The following is a 5,805-nucleotide window of genomic DNA, read 5'->3' as shown; positions in this document are numbered from 1 at the left end:
GAGCGCCGGCGGGAGCGGCGGCGGGGCGGGAGCGCCGGGAGCACCGGGCCGGGTGCGCGGGAGGCGGCTGGCGCGGCCCCGCGGGCGGGGAGGGGCGCTCCCGCCGCGGGGGCCAGGTGGGGATCGGGGATGGATGGATGGATGGATGGATGGATGGATGGATGGATGAATGGATGGATGGATTGGGAGGGGGGCTGACACCTCGTTGGGGTGTGCCCGGCCCGGGGTGCACCTGCCTGGGGGTGACACCCCCCTAGGGCGGCACTGCCTTGGGGTGACACCCTCCTCGGGGCGTGCCGTTCTTCTGGGTGGGTTGAGCTCTCCCTGGGGCGCAAACGGCTTTGGGTATCTGCCGAGTAGTGGCACTCTCCTTGGGGTGCAACAGCCTGGGAGTGGCACCCTCCTGGGGGTGACACCACCCTTGGGTACACCCTCTGTGGTGTGCACCTGCCTGCTGAGGAGACTTTCCTTGGGGTGCACCCTACTTATGGTATACTCTCCTTATGATGTGCATGGCTTGGGATGGCTCCTGTCAGAAGGTGCATCTGACTGCTGGTGGCACCCTTTTGGGGTGACACCCACCTGGGGGGGTGCAGCTGCCTAAGGGTGATGCTCCTTGGAATGCACACTGCTGGCAGTGCCACCCTACTTGGGTTGAACCCTCCTTACAGTGCACCTTCTTCGGGGTGCCACTGCTTGGAGGTGGTACCCTCCTTGGAGAGCATGTGCCTGAGAGTGGCATGCTTTTTGGAATGACACCACCCCCAAGGGTGACACTGTCCTCCTTGTGGTGCACCCTGCTTGGAATGCCTCTGTCTGTGGAGGAGGTCATGCCTGCCTGGGGATCATCAGGGACTGTAGTGATAGGAAGAGATAGGAAGATGGGTTCAGACTTAAACAGGGGAGAATTAGGCTGGATATAAGGAAGAAATTCTTTACTGTGAGGATGCTGAGGGGCTGGCACAGGTTGCCCAGAGAAGCTGTGGCTGCCCCATCCCTGGCAGTGTTCAAGGCCAGGTTGGACAGGGCTTGGAGCAACCCCCCCATGGCAGGGGATTGGAACTGGTTGAGCTTTAAGGTCACTTCCAACACAAACCACTCTCTGATTCTATGATGCACCCATCAGAGAGTGATGCTGCCGTTAGAATATGTCCTCCTTTTGCTGCACCTTCCTTGGGTTGATCCTTCCTTTTAGTGACCCTGTACTTGGAGCAGCACCAGTGACGGGAGTTGCATTAGGCTCTTAGAGAACATCCCCATGGGAGGGATGCTGTATGGTGGAAGGCATGGCCCTACACATACCCTGTGAGGCCTAGCTGCACCTCAGGCTGGGAGACAAGGTGGGTGAGTAGGAGGGATTAATGGTAATGAAATAATGTGGGGCAAGTGAGGGAGTAGGGAGCAAGGGAGGGGAGGGGGAGAAAGGAAGTGTCGAGGAGAGTGGTTGTGGTGTGGGTGGTGTTATGTTCTGGGTTTTGTATGCTGAGGAAGGGAGATGGTTCTTAGGGATGCCTCCTTGCTGCCCTTTGCCCTGGACTGCAGGCTGGGAGAAGTGGAGACCCAGTGTAAGTAAATTCATGAGTACTTGGGAAGGGTTGGATTTGGGGTGCTGTTGCTCACAGCCAGCAGCTGCTAGGCAGTGTGTTGGGGTGTGATGGTGGATGAGCAGTTCTCACTTGGCAAAGCAGCTCCAGGAGCCTTCCTGTGGGTCAGTAGCTGTGTTAATACAAAGGAGCAAAACAGATGCACAGGGAAGGAAACATCAATAACATCAGCAGTCAGTGCAGCCAGCTGAAACCATCTTCATGTCTTGGCAGTGCTGTCAGCTGCTGTTTCTCAAGAGCTAGCAACTCATCCTAATGATAGTTTTATCCATTCCTTAGCATTTCAGCCCTGAGACCGCCTGCAGTCTGGCAAGGTATTGTCATATATTAAATAGTAACACAGCCAGTCTAAGTGGGCTACTTCTTGCTATAACTTCTCATTAGAAATGTCTTTTGGAGGGAAAAAAACCCTATCCCAAAGGAAACACCCATTTAGCAATCCTAATTCTTATGTGCTGGAGTTTTCCCCTTTTATTCATTAATAATACAACTGCAACCCCTTGCCATGCTGTGCAGTAACTAAGGCTGGCAAAAAGCTGATGCAGGTGTTTTTGCTATGAGGTAAGGTCTTCCTGCTTTGCAGCCCCATGGTCTTAGCTGCCTCTTGCCTGGGTGATGAGACCCCTGCATGTCCAGACCAGAGCTTAAGCAAATCAGAAGCTGCTCCTCAGCTCAGACAGTTGTGCTAGGGGAAGGTGTTTTTTGTTTGTGTAGAGGCTCAGACCTGTTTCCCTTTCAACTAATCACTCAATGGAAAATTTCAGCTGAAAGTCCAAAAGGTTTCTTAATGAGAGCAAGATGTTCTCCGTCATCTAAATATGATGTAAACTTTGTCTGGACCATATGAATACTTCACACTTAAAAAAACCCAAAGGTGCATGCTCATCCTGAGTAAGTAGCGTGGTTGAACACTGAAATTGGTCTAGCATATTTGAAGAGTAGTCCTGCCACGTTTTAATAGTGATAATTCTGACCTCTCCGTTTTTTTATTCAACTGCATGAAGTAGCAGGAGGGTACAAATGTAATCCACACTCGAAAGTAGTAAAGAGCTGTTTGGGAAGCTGGAACAGGAGTGTGTGTAAACAAAGGATACCTGATAAAATAATAACCAGACTGTGCAACTGTGCTATAATAAATAATAAAATGACAATTCAACAAATCCAGTAATATAAATAACTGAAATAATGTCGTGGTTTAAGCAAATAACAAGCTTGGCATAGAAACAGGAAGGTTGCTGTAATACAAAACCATATGTAGTATAATGAAACCATACCTGTTCAATCAGAACAATAGACATACACGAAGGTATCAAAGAAACAGTATTTACAAATAATAAACTTTAGATAAGATATTAATAATACTATTATTACTCTCTTATCTATTATTATACTATTATTAATAATCCTGGAAAGCCTGAGAACACTGTCTTCTTCAGGCAACTGCAGAATTGCCAGCCCATGCAAGTCTTTACCATGCAAGCTCTCACCAGCTTTCTTCTGTCTTTGCTCACAAGAGCATGTGGGGTTTGTTTGATCTCCTCTTCCAGTCTTGGCAAGCCCTGATCCTGAACGAGGGAAGTGCCACACAAATGGGCGAGATCTCGAATGGTATTTTAGTGGTTAAACTAATATGTTCTACAGGAGCTGCTGCAGACATACTATTTGGCTGTCTTGCTTGTTTCCTAAGAGTTGGTAACTAAATCTTGGAGCGTTGTGTTTCCACAGCCCGTTATACACACAGAAGCTGTTTACTAGAAATACAGAATTAATATTAATCAGGTTTTGCATTTACAAGATATATTTTTGGCAGTTTAAGGTTTGCAGGAGACTTGCAGAAAGCCCTTTGCTTGGCAGCAAGCGTGTCACCAGGTGGGTGAGCGCCTTCCACTCCCATCAGCGTTGGTAGGAGCTGAGAGCAGTCATTCTGCAGAGCCTGGTGTGCTCCTGGAAAGCAGTGCCAGGGCCCAGGCTTGAGGAGGTTTGCTTCATATGTGCATACATATAGGTATGTGTATCTACGTCATATATATCTCATTTGCACATGCTCGGGAGGAGAGCTGTGCTTGCAGGCGGGAGCTGAAGGGTCTGGAGTACAAGGCTGGGTGGGGAGGTGTTGCTAGGAGATGGAGACTCCAGTGTCTGGCAAAGCAGCGTATTTATTTTTGGTGTAGATCACACAAAATGGTATTTGAGTGTGAAGCAGGGTAGAAATCTTTTCCCTCTGCTTACATCCATCTCTGAATGATCTGTCTGTGCTTAGCGGCGTTGCAGGTTATTTAAATCAAATGTGGACTGGCTGGTATTCAGTGGTGATTTGCTGTCTCCCAGATCTTTTTTCCGCTTCTTTTCTTTCCCCCTACTCATTGAAGAAGCCCTTGTTTGACCAGCAGGATATATGTCTCTGTTAAGGGGAGGGCATCCTCACATGCCTTTGGTTCCTTTGTGGCTAATTGTCTCTGCTTTTTCAGACACTGCATGTTAGCAGTCATTTTTTCTGGGTTTAGGCTTATTAAATACATCCTGCCAGGTCTTGTTCTCTCTTGCTTTGGTGCTTGTGCCCCTTGTTGCACCCCAGAGCCAGTTGGGAGTCATCCTGCCATCATAGCTGGCTGTGTTTCCACCCTCCTTGCAGGCATGGACTACATGATGGCATGGTGATAGCTGCTGTGAGGTGCCTGGCCCTTCGCTTGGGGCGCTCATCCCTCCCCGGTGTGCTACTAGGGCTGGATTTACAGTAGAATTTAAGTCTAAATGCTAAAACATGGTGGGGGGGTTGCACTCCTTTGTGGGATGCATGTGTCCTGGACAGAAACACAGGCTCCTCGCAGCTCTTGCAGAGGCTCATGCCATGTGCTCACATTTTGGTGATGCTCCTCTTGGGCACCAAACCCTCCTCACTCAATATGCAAGGTAATGCAGGGCTAAAAAGCAGGATCAAACATGTCTGACCTGTCAGAGGACTTCAACTCAGCACTCTGAACCTCTTAGTCCATTTGGGAAGAGATCAGGATGCTGTATTTTTTCCAGTTCAGCATGACCAAAAATGGACCAGAAACGCTGTACATCTGTTTATACAAAAGCTTGGGTTCTGGAGCATGCCATCCATCCCTTGTAAGTGCCCTAAATCCATGGATTTTCAGTAGGATTTGCTTTCCCAGCCCGTTTTTGGAGGAGATAGCTAATGGGATAATGTAGCAGTGGGTAAACTGTGACATATGAAAGGGTTTTTTTTGAATGTTAAAGAAACTACATGCACAAGAGGCTTATGCACATTAGATTTGTAACGAAGCAATTCCCATTTATATTATGCAACTGATGTTATTTATCAAACCCCATTCACCATCCAAGAGCAGATGTTGAACTGTCATGCTACAGCATTGGAAATTAACTTTTCAGGGGGTTAGCTATTCAGAAACAATCTTGAGATTACCTTGTTGTAATATAATGTAACAACATGCAATATGGAAGTATTATTCAAAAAACATACCGCATATGGGCCTGATGTCTTTTATGGTCTCTTTCCGGTATTGAGTGAAAATCTAAACTGCATGGCAACACAGGATGCACTGGTGGGAATGTGAACCAAAAACCCTCCCTGAGTCAGAGTGGGGAAGGAGTGTGGTATTTCTTACATTGAAAATGTACTTCAAGCATGCAACATGATAAACTCACGTTTAATGAGGAGGCTGCTGAATAGAGACCGCTTGCGTATGCAAGCACGAGATGCATACATGCTCTAACCAGCAGTTAGAGCAGGACGTGTTTTCTGAGTGGTTTACTCCTAAACTTCTGGATAAGGCTTTCCTAAGGGCACAAATTCCTCATCTCATTAGAAGTTAATAGAAATGAATTCCTGTTATTTTATTATGTATGCTCTGTGATTAGGGTGATGGTTTATTTGGGGGTTATTTTTAAAGCGGATATGTACACTAGTCTTTTTTCTGCAATAATGGATTCAACCTTTTAGGCTTTATCCACAAATGTTAAGCACAATATGGATTTGAGGTGAGCGACATGGAAAGGTGGGGGTTAATTTTTGTTTCCATGCAGTCTTGCCCTCCTTTACTTTGCAGGTTGTGGGCAATACAATTCCTACAGAAGCTTGGTATCCTGGAGCTTAGCAGCAAATCCTGAAAGATAACTTCTAGCAGCGTGGAGGGAAAAGCAGTGACTCTGTGAGCTGCTTACAGCATTTTTTCAG

Source organism: Strigops habroptila, chromosome 8, assembly GCF_004027225.2.
Source record: "Strigops habroptila isolate Jane chromosome 8, bStrHab1.2.pri, whole genome shotgun sequence".
Taxonomy (NCBI): domain Eukaryota; kingdom Metazoa; phylum Chordata; class Aves; order Psittaciformes; family Psittacidae; genus Strigops; species Strigops habroptila.
The sequence above is the reverse complement of the archived record's forward strand: the minus strand, read 5'-3'. Positions refer to the sequence as shown.